The sequence below is a fragment of the Mustela lutreola genome, chromosome 4, assembly GCF_030435805.1.
Source record: "Mustela lutreola isolate mMusLut2 chromosome 4, mMusLut2.pri, whole genome shotgun sequence".
In the NCBI taxonomy this organism is placed as follows: Eukaryota; Metazoa; Chordata; class Mammalia; order Carnivora; family Mustelidae; genus Mustela; species Mustela lutreola.
The window spans coordinates 111,615,950-111,634,177 of record NC_081293.1 but is presented as its reverse complement, the minus strand read 5'-3'; the positions used below and the strand labels follow the sequence as shown (position 1 = coordinate 111,634,177).

General features: G+C 41.7%; 1 protein-coding gene across 20 annotated transcripts in view; it reads right to left on the bottom strand.

The window, feature by feature from the left end:
- Positions 1-18,228, bottom strand: part of NRCAM (neuronal cell adhesion molecule) — a 267,419-nt gene that overhangs the window by 151,611 nt on the left and 97,580 nt on the right. The window lies entirely within an intron of this gene.

Here is an 18,228-nt window from a genome sequence, read left to right as displayed (position 1 = left end):
CTTTGATTTTAATCTACCTAACACCAGCTGTTGCCAGAGCCTTCCTATTAAAGGGCTTAGTTCAGTCTGATCATTAAAGCAAACATCAAGCACATGGAGCCAACACAGTGTTTTGGAAAGAACACTGGTCCAAATGCCTGCGTCAGACCCCAGCTCTGCACGGTCCCAGCTCCCCAGCCTGGGGCACACTGCCCAATCTCACTTTTCTCTCCCTAAACCAGACAGTAAGATGCCCTTTTTACAGAAGATGGTTAAGAGGATCAAACAAACCATGCAAACTGAAAGGCACAGTCTATAAACATACACGTTATTTTTATGGTGATTCTAACGCTCTTTTACTATTGTTGGTGGAAAATGTAATCAGAAAAGAGAAAACTGTCCTAGGAATATAGAAGAATGCCTTTCAGCACATGTGCTCTGGGTCCCGCTGTAATAAAACTCAGATAACGGGGATTCTAAAGGTGCTGTCAAGGATGCAAAATTTTGTGGCGTTAGCATAATCACCCAGTGTTTAATTTCAGGAGGTTCAAAAAACGGAGTGACACTGAATATAATCTCACAGGTGGTCTTTGAAGATATTTCATGAGCTAAAGCTAACAAATCCAATTATGGCATTTTGGCCTTTAAGAAAAAAAAGGGTCCCTAATCCAGCTTTTCTCATCCTCTTGAACACTGACTCTCTGGAATACAGAATTAATACAGAAAACTTGGGGGAAATTCTCAAACTAGTACAGAAAGAATGACAACAGAATCTTCTTTTTATTCCAAAAGGCAAATTGGTAAAGCTTGGCCACCCTTCCTGAACAGGGAGTACTGCATCACAATTAAAACAAAAACAAAAACAAAAACAGCTGGACTGCCGCAGAGAAGGGTGCTTAAGCTCTTGGCTGGAAGGCTGTTTTCAGGTAGTATAAAAAGGGCCCAGGAGATCTCCAAGAACAACTATCTATACAAAGAATGACAAATGACATTGAAATTACATGTTCCCACACCCTACTGCCGTACCCTGACAGCAAAGAGAAACCTACTAGTGTTTATTTTTCTTTAAATTGTGTTCCCTTTGCCTAGAAATACTTGCACTCGGTCTGACTGGCACTGCCCCTCCCAGTCCCTCTTGCAAGTGTTGAACAAGCCCCAGGAAAGATAGCGACTTCGGATACCAACTCCACTAACCAGGACAGCGCGCTAAATAAACCCAAATCAATGAGCAGAGAACGTAAAGCTTCAGGCAAGCCTTTACAGCTGGAATACAATTCTAGTTTTGGCTTTAGTTTTAAACAGATCATTAAAATGATACCTGAGAGGCAGGACGGAACATCAACCGGTCCCAATAAGCAAACACCACTTCCCTTTGCACAGAAACAAGCAGAGACATTACCTTACAAAGGTATCTTATTGCTTTCTGTTTCCTTCCCGTCGCAAGAGGAAAACCTTACATGCACTATCTGCCCATCCCAGCACATTTCTGCAGATAAAACATTGGTCAGTGAACGCTGCTGTGGCCGGGACATGGGCAGTAAAATGTTAGCGTTCTCTGCACAGCCAATCCAAAGCTGCTCAGACCTCCACGGCCTCCCGGGGCAATCAGCCCGGCTTTGTGGCAATACAATGAGGGTTAAACATTTCCTGGGATCCACTTAGAAGAGAGAAAAATCTGTTGAGTTGCTCACAACTATTTGGCAAAATACGCATTAAGTTATGGCTTGGTAATAGTGTTTTAAGGTGTTATGTGATTTCTTCTTTATTTTTAACCAAGTATTAACATGAAATAACATGTTAAAATTCCTATCTGGTCGTTGTTTTAAATATTCTTTCTTTACAGGGCAGGGTAGTTTCTTAGGACTGGTTTGCTTAGCTCAGCGTCAGAACCTACTTTGCACACACACATCACCTACTATCCACAGGACTCACAACCACCATTTCACCTTTTTCTTTAACGGTAGTCTAGAAACTCTGTTTGCTTAATTTACTGTGAGATCTTACAAAAATAAATATTACAATGATTTTTCTTTGTTTCTTTCCCCCTATTTCTCAATTTTATTCCTCTTTTAGGCTCTTCAGCTATGCATTATCATTAGTATCTTAACTGTTCAAGCTGTAAAAACTTTCAAATGTTGCTTATGATTATTCTTAGGAGCCAGATATTATTGATACATATGTACACGCATAATCACAATAGGTATTTTCATGACAGTACTAAATATATCAGAGTTATAGTTCATGTTAAGAAGACCCAAAGAGGGGCACCTGGGTGGCTCAGTGGGTTAAGCCTCTGCCTTCGGCTTGGGTCATGATATCAGGGTCCTGGGATCGAGTCCCGCATTAGGCTCTCTGCTAAGAGGGGGGCCTGTTCCCCCTTCCCCTCTGCCTGCCTCTCGGCCTACTTGTGATATTTCTCTCTCTGTCAAATAAATAAATAAAATCTTTAAGAAAAAAAAAAAAAAGACCCAAAGAAAGTCATGGAAGGTGTTCTAAAATGAGGTATATAAAGCAGGACCTCATGATGGGGGTTGACACAGATCTTTAAGCCAACCCATTTTTGCTTGAATTTCTAATGATTATTTTTCAAGCTTTGGGGTTCTCTGGAAAAACTTCTAGAAGTAGGTTTATACGTCCTTCACTGGCCGTGATTCAAGTTTAGAAAGTGTCCGTGTGATATATTTTCAGTTGAAGTTACTCACTTCCTAAGATCAAACCTAAAAACCCGTTCCCCACTTACTACAACAAGTGGCAGGAAACAGGGGTGGACTTATTTCTTTGAAGGTCTTTTCAGTACCTCTCGAGACCTGGCTGGAATAATGCTTTTCCTTACAAAAGCACAACCAACATGTAACACAATCTCCTTCAAAGCATATTGTCAGGAAATCAACAATAACCCAACCAAGTAGAGACATCAGACAATCCTGATTGGGTCCTACCCCTGGACATCTGTTTCTGCCTAATATATCCTAATCAGTCTTACATCGTGTTCATCGAAACTTTATAAGCATAAAATAATTTTCTGATTTACTTTTTTACTCTTTTAAAAAGTAAGTCACGCCGAGGAGGGGAAGCCTTTCGAGTTATTTCTTCCCAGTTGCCTATCTGCTGTTCTGTATGGGTGGTGATAGGAAACAGAAGCTAACCAGCCCCTCCAGCCACAAATACCGCACAGGCTGCGACCCAGCTGGAGAGTGTGACTTATCCTTGTTACACCTGTTGGGATTTCCGGGTCATTTCTCTGGAGCAAGTTTTAAAAAAATGTAAGCCTTCCCATTGGAAAGTAAAGGGTTCTGATGTTTTTCTATGAACATGTTAAACCTTTTCTTTTCCCAGTTAGCTATTCCCACCAGTGTAAGGGAAAAAAAAAAAAAGTTCATGGGACAGTGTGAAAGAACAGGGTGAGGACTACTTAAAATGGGGCTTTAAACCGTGATTGTGTTGCTTGCAGGAAGGGCTGAATGGAGGAGAGCCGAGTCTGATTATGCAGCCTGACTGACCGAGCCTAATCAGAATTATTTCGGCACACTGCTTCCCTGCAGCTTCGGACCCATTAAATCCTAAACGCTTCTGCCTGCCCACTTCTCGCTCCGTCTCCCACTGCGACCTGTTACTGCTCAACAGAGGTTCCTCAGTGGGCTACTCAAAACATTTTTTTGGTGAACGGAGGTACTGGGTACTCCTCCGAACCCATCAGCAGAGCTGTCATTTTATGGCAAGAAGGGGTAGTGTCCCCTTTAAAATGGTGCCCCCCCTGAGACTGCCCTGCAGAAGGGGGCCCTCTGAGGTCAGTCCGTTCACCTTGTGATGTAATGGTTGAGACACGCTGAAGTCAACAGCTATTCCTCCGTCCGCAAAACCGGCTCTGGATTCAAAAAGCACCGTCTGGCGATCCTATCTTGAACTCACAGGTTATTAACACCTATCGTGTGTTTAACGCATCATCCCCAGAAACGGAGTTCCATTCTGGGGACCGGGTGAGGCAATGTATGGGATCAGAACAACGCATTCTGCTTTCTGCTCCTCTACTTCAATCTTGATTAGAACAGGCGCAATCAGAAATTTTCAGTGTTTAAAAATTAGTGTCTATCCAAATTGGAGACTTCTACGTATCCTAGTGTGCATGTGCACGCATGATGAATATGCATGAAGCACCATCCCCTCGGCGCTGTAGACTCCTCATCTGCAGGATGAAGAAAATACAGCATCTTCTTTGTAAAGCTGCCATGAGGATTAAATGAGCCAATGTTTTTAAGTCACTTAGAACAAAGCCAGGCACACGGTAGATGTTATGCAAGTGTTTGTATTAAAAAGCAATAAATCAGATTATCATCTGTGAATGAGAAAATGAGCCAATGATTCTTTCAGGCATTCGTCCAGAATGCAAGAGTTCTGCCTCTGAGTACTAGTTTACCTTCATGATCTTTACTTTTGTCATTATCTAGCAGGGTTTTCTAATTGACCAAGTTCACGTTCACTGCCCATTTTCTGCAATATTTTGTAAGTTCTCCCGGGACAGAAATGATGGATGTTCTCCTTTGAACTCCTTTACTAGAGCTAAAGAAAAAAAAGAGGTCAACTAGCTGGTTGAATGTGAGATAAAGCATTTTGCTATACGCTGAGTGGGGAAAAAAATGAATTAACTGAGTGATTCTCTCCTTCACCCTGAAATGCCATACTGTACCCACACGGTCACCAGCATCCCTGGGCATGTTTCTCAAAGACATGGCTCTGCAGAGGCGAGACAAGTTATGTGCCATGTCATTTGCTGAAAGTGTCACAGGGGCCATCTGTTTCTGTAAATACAGTACAGAAACCCAGAAACCCAGCAGATAATTTGATGGCACAGCAGACTGGCATCCTATTGCTTTTTCATAATTTACTGATAGGCAAAACGCCAAGACTCTAGAAAGGCTTCGTGATGCTGAATGAAGGAGGGAGATTGAGAGAAAATGTTTTTAAGGCAAACTGATACACTGTTCAATATTTCATGAAAATGGCAGAGATCAGTTCTCTTTTCAAATCTGTGCGCCACCCAAACCAATAAAACATGCATTAATTCTCGGCTCACTCTTTCTCCTTCTCTTAGTCTCCAACCCCACCCTCCCTGCTCCACCTTGTTTCGAGTATAGACATGTTTTATAAGTGACTGTTTTTAAAAAGGAACTCTGGTATTGTTATAATTAAGAATGATTATCTAAGAAAAGGGTTTTTGCAAATGAAAGTGGTCAAAAACTCTGATACCTTTAACAAGAACACTAAAATAACCAGAATTTCTCATACACTATGTCCTGGAAACACTTTATAGAGTTCTTCTTTGGTTACTTAGATATGTGTCAAAGATATGCATTTCATTTTAAATGTATGTCTAGCCGCATTGCATTAAAGTCTTCTTAGTTAGAACTGTGTTTATATATGTGAAAATTTATTGGACAATTCAAAGACTAGCAAAGATGAAATTGTAACTGAAATCTGGAAAGGATACAGGGTTGAAATGAGAAGAGAAGAAAAAGGAGGCTGTGAAGAATAGGAAACATTAGGGTTCAAAATACATAAAATTGTCTGTATAGGTCAAAAAGGTCAAATAGTAACTTCATGTGATGGATCTTAAACTAATTCCCTAGGACTTCCCAGCTTCGATAACATTCAAATTCTTTTTTTTTTTTTAAATTTTATTTATTTGAGAGGGAGACAAATAGTAACAAGAGATAGTGCGAGAGCACATGTGGGGAGGAGAGGGAGAAGCAGGCTTCCCACGGAGCCGGGAACCCTATGTGAGGCTCGCTTCTAGGACCACGGGAATCATGACCAGAGCCAAAGGTAGACACTTAACTGACAAAGCCACCCAGCCGCCCCACATTCAAATTATTTAACAGAAATATAGTCAGGGTTCCCAGAGCAAATAATTTCCATTTATATGACTGGGTTGTATAACAAGACTCATCACAATTTTCTGGAAGTTTCAGTTGCTATAAGAAATGTTACTCCCCCCCACCACCACCAAACAGCTACATATTGCGGAAGGGCATTAGAGTGCCAAAGTAATTTTCCCTACCTCTTCTTAATTATATATTTAAACACACACACACAACCTGAATACATCTTTGTATAAGAATGTACTACATGTAAGTTCATCTTTCAAACTGGCGTTCCTTCTGACATCTAAAACTTCATTTGAATAATACAGGAATAATTCATTCATAAAAATAAGATAGAAAGAGATTTGAAAATTCTACTGTAACAAATTCACCAAAATCACCCTAGCTCAAAGACGTCTTTTTAATCATGTATTTTCAGATCTTTTCCGAACTGTAAAACTCACCACTTCTTAGAAAAAGTCTTAACAAATTCTCTCATTACTGCTGTTCCAATGATGTTAGTGGACACATTCACAATCAGGCTCCCTTAGATTTGTTCTAGTAGTCCAAGCATTGGATGAGTCATCAAGGAGCTTATGAGTCTGTTGAAAGTTATGGAAGCTCTAACCCTAGAAAATTCAGAAACCCCTAAATACCTCTAGTTCATGCAACATGATGTTTAAGAACCCCAGAATCCCCAAAGATCAATGCAACTGTTTTAACTGCCACAATTCACCCTATTCATCACTCATCTTTTTTCTTAGACAACACTATAAGAAACAATAAAATTCTTCACAATCCCCCCACTCCAATGTATCAGGGTATCTTTAGAGCTCTTGTCTGAACCCTGTAATTCCAACAAAGTTGCTATCTTGAAATTTTTAATTTTTGAAGTAAACATTATGTCACAGGGCGCCCGGGTGGCTCAGTGGGTTAAGCCGCTGCCTTCGGCTCAGGTCATGATCTCAGGGTCCTGGGATGGAGTCCCGCATCGGGCTCTCTGCTCAGCAGGGAGCCTGCTTCCTCCTCTCTCTCTCTCTGCCTGCCTCTCTGCCTACTTGTGATCTCTCTCTGTCAAATAAATAAATAAATAATCTTTAAAAAAAAAACATTATGTCACAAATATTTTTCATATTGCTGACAGTATTCAGAATTATAATTTTAAGCGAACACAAAATACTTCATCTTAAGTACTATGCCATTATTTTTATCATCAGACACCGAAGATTTCTGGAAAACTTTTCTGAAATGAAACAGAAGTGGAAACGTCTTAATGGAGGCACTATCCCACATTATTTGTTAAGTGGCAACATTGTTCTCTTCAGTGGGACCAGAAGTGTATGTGGCCACTTTTACACGTCGCTATTGGAAATTCTCTTGCAATATTTCGGCCAGATTCAACAGATATAAGACGAGCTCATCTTCCCAAACACCAATGTATTACCCGAATGCTAAGAGACTTCCATTACCTGAGGAGGAAAATCCTAAGCCTGTTATTCAATATCCTGAACAGTCCAGCCCCTACCTGCGACTCCATTAATCACCTGCGACTCCATTAGTCCTAAACACCCACAGGCCCTTCCCACCAGACAGGCCTCTGATCCCAGCCCCCACTATGCCAGCCCCGTCCAGCTTTGCACCTCTGTTGACTCTGTTTCCAGACGCCACACTTGGAATGTGCCCCTCACTCCTCACCCTTTGTTTAAATCTCTCCCTTCCATCAGAGCCAAGATCAAGTGCATATGCCCCCATGAGGGTTTCACTGAGAGGCGTAGTCATCAGAGAAAGGCCTCTCTGCCCATAGACCTTATCTCCTAGCATTTATCTACTACCTTAACTTGAGCTTTTGAGAGAGGTCATTTTCTCATCCCATCTAGAATTATAACCCATTTCTGTGAACTCTAACACCAAAAGAGCTTTGCACAGAGCGGCTGCCTATTAACTGTGAGAACAGCCAGTGAATGTCTGGATGTGGCTGTCCTGCATGCACCTCTGTACGTGAACTTGTACACGACTGGAGGGAAACATTCGTTAAATTCCAAAGGAAGCATCTTCGCCTCCTCACATACTGATTTGCAAGAATAATTAGTTCTTGGCTCCGTGCTGGTCCCCCCCCAACCCACCCCTCCTCACCTCCTGTCTCCCTGTAGTACTCTTGCAACATCCCAGCATCTCCCCCACCTCATCTGCCACTATGTTTCTTCCTCTCTAGAACTTCCCTCTTCCTCCGTTATTTTGCCACGTTTCTCCTGCCTCTTCAGCTCATTTCGTCTACTATTCCTTCATAAAGGGGCACAGTGGTGAAGAAGTCTGGGTTCAAATGTTAGCCCTGTAGCCCTGTCCCCTCACTGGTCTGTGACCTTTTGTCTTTTTGCCTTCTTCAAGGCTCATTTTCCATCTGCAATCTGCCTCAGAGAGTCTTGAGAAGAAAATAGTACTACACACGCAAAGTATTATCTTATTTATTAAGCAAATGCTTAAGAATGTTAACTTTTAACCATCACTTTCTATCTCAACTCCTATTTTCTAAATTCTTTATCTTAAAATTTTGTCATTTCTCCCACTCTTATTTTCCTTCTATTTATCATACAAATCAACTCCACTGTATCTTTCCTTTCTTCATTATTTAATAATTGAATAAGAAAAGAGAAAAAGGCATTTAATCAATAAAAAACAGTGTGATGAAATAATTAACAAAAGAGGAAAATAAAACTGGAAGCAATTTTGTTTACCAGCATCTCCTTCATCCAGGACTCTCTGTCAGTTTTCCTCTTTCTAAGTTCATCATATATCTTATATTTTATATGAATACATGTGCATAAATATATCTCTATCAGTACATCTATATATGGCTGTGAATAGGGACACTGGGTGGCTCAGTCGGTTAAGCGACTGACTCTTGATCTGGCCTCAAGTCATGATCTCAGGGTTCTGGGACCATCAGAGCATCAGGGCTCTGCCCAGCAGGAAGTCTGCTTCTCTCTCTCTCCCTCTCCTTCTGCTCCTCCCCCTGCTCGCACTCTCTCTGTCTTCTAAAATAAATTAGCCTTAAACATAAAAATTAAAAATTTTGTAAAAAGGTAATCGAGCCTTGACTTCTTTTACTCACAAGCATATCTCCAAATATGATGTTAGTTCTGACTGGCATTTCGAAGGCCAACTACCGTACAAAGCCATCCTTCTTAAGAAACAAAATATCCATAGAGGAAATCAGAAACCGATGAGATGTTTGTCCTTGTCTGGGAAAGAATAAGGGAGGTCCTCCTAGGTGAAAAAGACAGGATGAGCAGAGGAAGGGAGGGACAGAACCTGGCCTGAGCAGGAAAGAGAGCTTATCGGTCCTGGGCTCTGTCATCCGTGATCAGTGTGGAAGGTGACAGGCATGACCGGATCACAGTCCTGCTGAGACGAGGAAGCTGACCCGGAGGCATAGCCCACTGGACAGCTGCGCCTGTGAGTGGCTCACACACCCCTTCCAAACGGCGCCCTCCCCACGGGATTTCCTTCCACTATTTTTAAAACAAAAATAGAACAGTATCTGGTAAGCAAGGGACGATAAAACAGGATACCCCTGTTATATTTAGTATTTTTTATAAGAGGACGTATGAGAAATGAGACCAGATAGAAAATGGGGGAATTTGACCATTTGCTATTTATACATTTGGACATGATTATGTAATAAAAGGGAGCATTTACTGGATCCTTCTACCACTGTTTTAGGCATATGTGTGCCTCCTAACTAATTTAATCCTCATGATGACACAATGACGCATATCCTACGACTACTGCCATTTTGTAGAAGAAGACATAGAGAGTCAGAGAGGTTAGTTAACTACCTAACGTCAAACAGCAAGGAAACTGCGGGTCTGGACTCTGTGAGCGGGCAAACCGTCGTGTTCGTGTGAGGCGTCCATCCCTTCAGACCACAGGTATCGTCCCATCAGAATGTGAATTAAACCTCACACTGACCATGCCATACAAATCACCGCTCCCCACTGTCTTTTTAAAGCCATAAATGCTTTTGCCACTGCCTTATTTCTCTTCATGGGACAGAGAGGAGATTCTTTACCGTTTCCCCTCATAATATCAAGAAAAGCAGAGACAAGAGCGCGGCAACTTCCCCTTCTGATTCTTCATCTGGCCGGTTCATGTCCCTTGACTCTGTCCCACCAGCCTCTTTTGTCTTGTTTTGTTTTTGAGTTTTCATGCCAGGATGGGGGCTGGCTGGCCAGCCACCAAATAAGGGGAAGTCAACTTGAGAATGCTTAGGAGAGCTCAGATTTAACTACTCTGATTTCTCCTCCAACCTTCAGACGCAGAAAGTACTTAGCTGCCTGTCTCACACCAAAGCCTCCAGGGATATGGGCAAGGTTTTGTCCTCTTAGAGCTAATTCCAGAGTGGTAGTGTGAAAAATGTCCTTTAGTGGCTTTCAGATTCATTTTTTCCTTTGGCTAAAGCATAGAAATCTCAGTATTGCTATAAAACGACTGCACGGGGTCCTACCATCCCTCAAATTCCATTCCTGGGAAAGATCTCAGCTCACGTATGGGGTAATGCACGACTCAACATCTCTTAAGGGTCCCCCCTCTACCTCTCTTGCTGAGCTCCCCCCTCCTCTTTTTACCGGCAGCAGAAGGGGCTGCTGTGGATGGGGATTAGTATCCAGAACAAAAGCTTATTTTCAATGACCTACCTTGAAATCAAAACATGAATTTTGAAATGCCTTTCTTCCAACTATTTGATTTGAAATGACATTGCACACAAATGCAAAAACCCTTAGACCCACTTTGCTGTGGTCCATAAGTTGCTTACAGCCCATGACCACAGAGTCCTGCTCTCCTTCAAGGTTTCGCTGACCTTGTTTTCCATAGTTAATTACTCATATTTAAAAGGCTGTCTAATACCACCCAACTCATTTACATAACTGAAGCAAGAATCCATGACCGGACCTTAAGCTTCTTCTCCCTCCAAGTGCCCCTTCCCAGCTGTCTAATCCAATTTGAAGCTTTTTGTGGGGGAGCAGCAGTCATTGGCTATGTCTGTTTCCATTTGTACGTATTCAGAAGAAAGGATGCAATGTTTATAAAAATATAATAACGAAAAGCATAGAAGGCTTAAAAAGTTGCAACTAGAGAGATTAGCTGATTTTAAATGATCTGCAGGAATTAAGAGCTAAAACTATTTGCCTTTGAAATTATACCATATGTTGATTTTTTAAAAAATCCTGGGTGTTGACTGTAAATATACCAAATGTTACAAGATTTTCCTGATTTGCCTTCCCTATACTCAATATTGTGCTAATCATACAATTTTCCAGACCCTTCTAAAGTTGTCTAGAAGCTTAAAAATGTTCTCAAGGATTTTATATATAAGAAACCCAACCTAATTCTCTGTAGGCCCACTAAACTTAAGCTTCTCCACATCCTGATACATCTTTAAAATTTTCCTCACACTGAAAATTCAAGAATTGTATGTAGAATCATTTTTGCCTCAAAAAGCGATAATTTTCACATCTCTTAAATAGTTATAAAATAAATCATTTCAAACAGTTAAATAGATTACTCTCTAAATTAGGAGACTCTAAATTACTCTCTTAATTAGTTTACCTAGATAGACATAAAACTCTTAAGAGGAGTTATTCTGGTAAGTTATTAACAATAAAAATAAATAATAAAAAATAAACATTTTGTATTATAGTGGAAAAAGTATTCCACACCTCTGATGTTTGCATAACTCTTTTCTTTCTTTCTTTCTTTCTTTTTTTTTTTTTGGCTGCTATAGAAAGTCACAGAATATACTTCTAAAGAATCAGAGGTTCAGACTAATTTACAGTAAAATTCAAGAAACTACTCAGACTCTTTAGTTCTACTGACATTTTGTCCCATAAATACAGTTCCCTAAATAATTATGGAATTACTTTTATGTGAATTGTACCATTTTAGGGGTTCTTGGGTATAGATAAAAATTTTATGCGGAAAAAGCCATAGCAATCATTTAGCTTATTTTTCTCATTTTATAGTTGAAAAATCAAAGGAGACACAGACAATCAGAAGCTGGGTGTGAGCAATAGGGTCTTAACCTTATTTCTAAACAAAAATACATTTTAGAAATCAGGGCATCAGTTTTGTTGTCATTAATTGCACAAAGGAAAACATAAAGAAGAAAGAGAAATCAAAGAGGGAAGGCTTGATTTTGACTCTGCCCCGATAACAGAATCAGCCTCATTCTGTGGAATTATTTTGGTTTTTTGTTTTTGTTTTTGTTTTTAAGACACAGGGCCTGATGCTTTTATTTATGTATTTATTTAAAGATTTATTTATTTATTTGAGACAGAGAGAGAGAGCACAATCAGGGGGAGAGACAGAGGGAGAAGCAGACTCCCCACGGAGCAGGGAGCCTGGGGCTGGCTCCCAGGACCCTGAGATCATGCTTGAGATGAAGGCAGATGCTTAACCCACTGAGCCACCCAGGTGCCACAGTCTATGGAATTTTTAATGAAACAAATTAGCAATTAGCAGCACCTCATGAGCTGGGGATGGGGAATATGGACCCCTGACAGATATTGTGTTTTATAAAGAAGAAAAAAAGTGGAATAAAGAAGTGAATGCAAATGGAAAAACTGATCCATTTTACTGTTGTCATAAAATATGGACAGAAAAGCGAACAGGAATGAAAATACAAAGAAGTCTGGATTCCCGGTTCAGCTATGAACCCTGGTGATGCTGGCAAGTTATTCTACTTTCCGGATTGTGATTTCTTCACTTATTCAAGGAAGTGTTTGACTAGGTACTTACAATGATTAAATCTGGTACAGAATTCCCAGGATTCCATGGAAAGACTTCTGTCCCCAAATAAGGAAAACCTGCCTTATTGAAGCTGTTCAAAAATGACATGCACATCATTTCAAAATAGAGAATTACATGTTTGAGTTTGTATAATAGCAACCGGTTAATTAATTAACTGATTAATTCCCCCACACTCCTCGAATGCAGATGCATGGGCTCCCAGCTAGGGACTGAAAAACGGGTTACCTCCTTTCCCCAATTTGATATGCTGAAGCCGGAATCCCCCATGTGATGGTATTTGGAGATGAGGCCTTAGGGAGGTGATTAGGTTATGACAGTGGAGAATTTGTGAACAGCATTCGTGGTCTTATAAGAAGAGACACAGAGAGATTATCTCTCTCCCGGCGGGTCCCGTGAGGAAGGATGGGTAAGAAAGGAGCGGTCTGCAAATCAGGAAGAAACTCTCCCTGGGAACCACCAAATCGGCAAGTGCCTTGATGTGGGCTACTCAGCCTCCAGAACTGTGAGAAATAAATGCCTCTTTTTTAAGTCAGTCCCTGGCATTTTGTTCCCGCAGCCTCAGCTGACAAAGACAGCCCCCAAACCTGCGTCACATGCCGGCCGCTGCCTTGGTACAGCAAAGCTAAAACAGGGGGAGCCCAGGAGTCGAAACTGGGGACCAGATAAAAGCAGGCCCAGCCAAGTGCTGTGGCCTGGAGGAGCCACTGCTGGACAGTAAGCACGAGAGGACAAGGTTTTAGTAGAAAGGTTCCTTTGGCAGCAGAGTGGAGAACAGGATAGATTCAAGAAATTGCAAGAAGACTAGCTGTGGTCATTCAGGAGAGAACTTACGCAGGGACGTGGAGAGGAGACAACAGCTGTGGAATTTGTTGGAGAGGCAGAGTCAATGTGGCTTAGGAGGAGTGGAAGGAATGTAGAGACATCCAACCCAATCCCTTTATTTTATGGATGAGAACTAGACAGGTTGATTTAGTTGTTTAAGAATCTAAATTTAAGGATGGCAGAACTGAAACTGAAATTGAAGTCACCTGATCTCCAGCACTAACCCCCGCCCCAAACACAGGGGACATTTTCAAACTTTCTAATGTTTTCTGGGGAAAGGAGTTACTTTAGCCTCCCTAGCATTAGTTTTTCTCATTACAAAACATATCTGTACAGACTAAGCATTTTGTCATCCTTCATTAACCCATTTTTCTACATGCTGCAGGATCAACTAGCTGGTTAACTCCATTAGGCCAGTTTAAAAAAAAAATACACAGTTAACAAAACTCTAGTATAACTGACAGAAAGGAAGTGGTCATTGTTCTGTCTTCCATGAGAGAAAGCCAACTACTGTCTGCAATGAGAAATTTTTTGTTAAAAACTAATTGCCTCAACCCCTTAATACCAGATCTGTTTTCTCAGCTGTATACAAAACTTTTTAAAAAATGTGTCTTTGGGTGAGATTTATTTGAGTATTGAAAAAAAATCAAATGTAAAAAAATAATACACAAATTTATTTTGAGTCTTAAACATTCATTCATCCTACCACCTGTTCATTTGTAAGAAGAGTACAAAATGTACTCGGTTGATGTCCCCTCTTCCAGTTTTTCTGGCCAGTTTTAAGGAGGTTTGGAAAGCTTAAGGGCCAGAAAGCCTGGAGAGGGAGTACAGAGGCTTGTTAACAACCAGACTCATGCTGCCCAATCCAGCAGCCACTAGCCACCCGTGGCAACTGAGCACTTGGAAGTTGGCTAGTTCACACGGAAACGTGCTGCATGAGGACCCATATGCTGGATTCTGGAGATTTCATAGGAAGAACAGAATGTGAGATATCTCACTGATGGTTTAATATTCAATATATGTTGAAATAACATTTTAGATTTACTGGGTTAGTAAAGCATATTACATTACTTTCACCCATTTCCTTTTACTTTTTGAATGCGGCTGCTAGAAAATTTAAAATTAAATATATGGCTCATATTATCTTTCTATTCTGGAGTGTGCTACTCTGGACATTTGCAACTTTGTTTGAGGCAGTAACACATTCATAAATAACACCACGGCTGCTAGGTGTATGGTAGAAGAGGCTGGGGAGATCTGTTCTGTCCAAACTGGTCAGAAGTTAAACTCCAACCCTCCAAAGCCTAAGGAAAAAAAAAAAAGATCTCAATAAAGCCCTGGCCTCCATCCTCAAGTCTAGTATGAAAGCCAACTCCTGAGGATTTGATACCAGAGGAACTTTTAAGGATAGAATTTGCTTAACTAACCCTCAGTCTTCAAACCCTGCAAGTTCATAAGCCGAAGTATTACTCTTCCGACGCAAAGGGATCCAGGATATGTCTACTCAGAAACTCCTGCTCCTTGAGAATAGAGCCTCGTAGAAAGCTATGAGCGGCTTCCAAAAATGTGAAGAATGCCTCAAGGCTCCACGCGTGAGGAGCTCTCCTTGGTACTGAGACCTCTGCTGTCCGTTGATCTCAGTCTTGGCTCTGTGCCTGCAAGCTGAACTCCTCTCCCATGACACTACCTATTTGCTCTGCCTGAACACCACCAACCCCATACCCTGTTCATTGCTCAATCCTTGCACTCGCCATGCCCTATGAGGGACCGTTTATTTATGCTTTCATCTCTCCCCCTGGACTCAGCTCCTTGGGGCTAGCAACAACATTCTATATCCATCTTTGTACACCAAGTACATAAGTCAGTATAAGGTAGGCATTCGATAAATGAATAAATGCCTAGCTGACTTGTAACTGTGGCAGTTTATGACCTACTATATCTCCTCCGCTGGGCTGCACCAAGTAAAGTTTAGGTTTTAAGAAAAAGATTTAAGGTGGGGTGCCGTGTGGCTCAGTAGGTTAAGCATCTGCCTTCAGCTCAGGTTGTGATCCTAGGGTCCTGGGACTGAGCCCCATGTCATAGGGCTCCCTGCTCAGCTGGGAGTCTGCTTATCCCTCTTCATCTCCATCTGCCCCTCCCCCCATTCTGTCATGTTCTCTCTCTCTCCTTCTCTCAAATGAATAAATAAATTCTTTAAAAAAAAAAGATTTAAGGTGTAATTTTTTTTTTTTTTTTTTGCAGGCAGAGATGTATGTGTGTGTGTATGTATGTGTGTGTCTGTACAATGGGAAATTCCAGAGGAGGGAAAGAGAGCGAAGACTCAACAGAGGCGTAGCAACAAGATATGTTCAGAGCATGACAAGCCGAGGTTTAAGGCTGTGAGGCAGGGGCGGGGTAGGAGGGAATATAGGACATAAGCCTTATCCAGCAACTAAGGAGATTGTTATCCTTAGGCAAGGAATAAGACTCTCAGAGAGATTTCACTCAGGGGACTGATAGGATAAAAGGAGTATTTTAGGGAACAGTGTGCTGTGGGGGAGAGGATCAAAGGGAAAACCAGCAATTAAGAAGCTATGGGAGCAATTACTAAGAGAGGAGGAAAGGCATCTTGGGCTTAGCTTATGTGGGCAGAGTCTACAGAAGTTTAGAATCGGGAGGGAAAGTCTTGCGGGGCAGTCAAGAAGTGGGTGAGCTAGCTCAAAGCATTTGGGGAAGTTTGGTTCTGACGGGCAAAATCGCCATGCACAAAAACCTAAATACATTATTTTTCACAAATTTCACAATTGGGCCGACAAATAATAATTCAATGTTATTCTATAGTCTAAGGGCCGGCCAACAAGAGGACTGGCTCACCAGATTTCAGGTTGCGTTATATTTTTATTACTGCTCTTTCAACTTTTTGCGTATTTAAGTCACTATCCTTTTCACTGCTCTTTAAGTGTGTACGTAGTTATTAACTCTTAAATCTTGTTCTTAGCCAGTGATCCAAACTATTTTTGGATTCTGTCGGCTGTGTATTGCATCCTTTAATTATGAATGGTTGGATACCACTTTTGCATGAGCAGTAAGTTCTCCCCTGTATCTTAAGAACATTTCTTGTAATGGTTTATCTATTTCTCTGCTGTGAGCCAAGACAGTCTCTCACCTGGACTGTTATAATAGCCTCCCAACCTATCACCTATTTCTACTCTTATTCCCATGCCAAGGTCACGGATTGGATTGTTTAAAACAAAACCACATTGTACATACTGCTTAAGACCCTCAAGACTGCTTTTCATCATATTCGAAACAAAATCCAGATTTCTTGTCATGCCTACAAGGTTCTACATGACTGGACCTTTGTCCACCTGACCAAAGGCATTCTCTAATATTTATCCTGTTGTCAACTGTGCATCACCCATAATGGCTCCTTGAATTCTGAGGACCTAACAAAGTCTCTGCCCATCTCTAGGCCCTTAAACCAGCTTGGACCTGCATGGGAGACCCTCCCCTCCAGTCTACCTCTGCTTCAATCCTCAACATTCAGGGTGCTGCTCAAACATTGGTTTTTCAAATCCCCCCACCCCACCTCCCAGTGAACTCTCTAAAATGCCATTCCTCCCCCTACCTCCATGTTCCTTTCTTTGTGATATTTATTATCATCTAAAATTCCTGTTCAAAGATCTGGAGGTGCTCATTGTAAGCGGACATGCTGGTGTTCCTCCGCTGTCCCCATGGCTCTCAGCGTCCCAAGCTTCCTGCTATAAGGATCTGCTGCTCTCCACCTGAAGGTCTCCCTGGAATGTTTGTCCCCTGTGTGCTGCTGCAGCATGGGACTGGCCTGAAGATTGGGGAGGTGACACATTGGCTGGGTTGACACCTCAGCCAATGACAACAGGAGCTGGTAGTTAAACGTCCCAGGCTCCTGACCCCTTGGGTGGGGCAATGCTGAGATATATTCTCAACAATCTCCCAGAGTCATGATGGGACTAGCTCTAGGTTGCCCACATGGTCACCTGCTCATTATTACACTCTGATTGGCTTTCTCTCTTCCCGACCTCACACAGCCACTCCACTCGGGTGCTTCCTGGACGAGCTCCCAAATCCTCATCTCAGAGTCTCCCTCTGAGATAACCCAGGTTACCTTCCTTTTCTCCTTTTTATTTTCCCCTTTTCTTTCCTTCTCTTTCACAATTTTAAATTCTGAAAGTAGAATCACCTTCCAGTAGACAGTTTGTTATGGTTTAAATGGTGGTACATAAAGTAGATTACTTGTCAGTTACTTGTTGACTGGGACCCCCAATAGAATGTATGCTACTTATAGAAGCTCATCTGCTTTGTTTTTTAGTCTCTACTATCTTTCTGGCATGCTGAACAGTGCCTCAGCCAGACTAGGTGCTTTATTACACACTCGACCAAGTGCGGTGTTGAAGTGGTAATATCGCTTCCCTTCAAGAGCCACGAGACATGAAGGTCTCTTCTAGAACAGACCAGCCTCATCACGGGATTGCGGGGGCCCCAAAGGCAGCACTGGTAGATTCGAGGAGCCCCAGAGCTATTGGATGAAGCAGAGCTCTCTCTCCACTGAGCACAGAATTTTGAATAGACTTTAGGATCGGAGTACGTAAGACCTCATGCTTGTTTCACTTCAGTCTGTGACAACTCAAAAGGAGAGAGGAATCCGTGGGGGCAGAATACGAGGCTTATTGCTAACGTGATGGGGCTTAAACAATCAATGAAAGATATACAGAGAGATGCAACAAATTGTACCTCAAGATCGTAA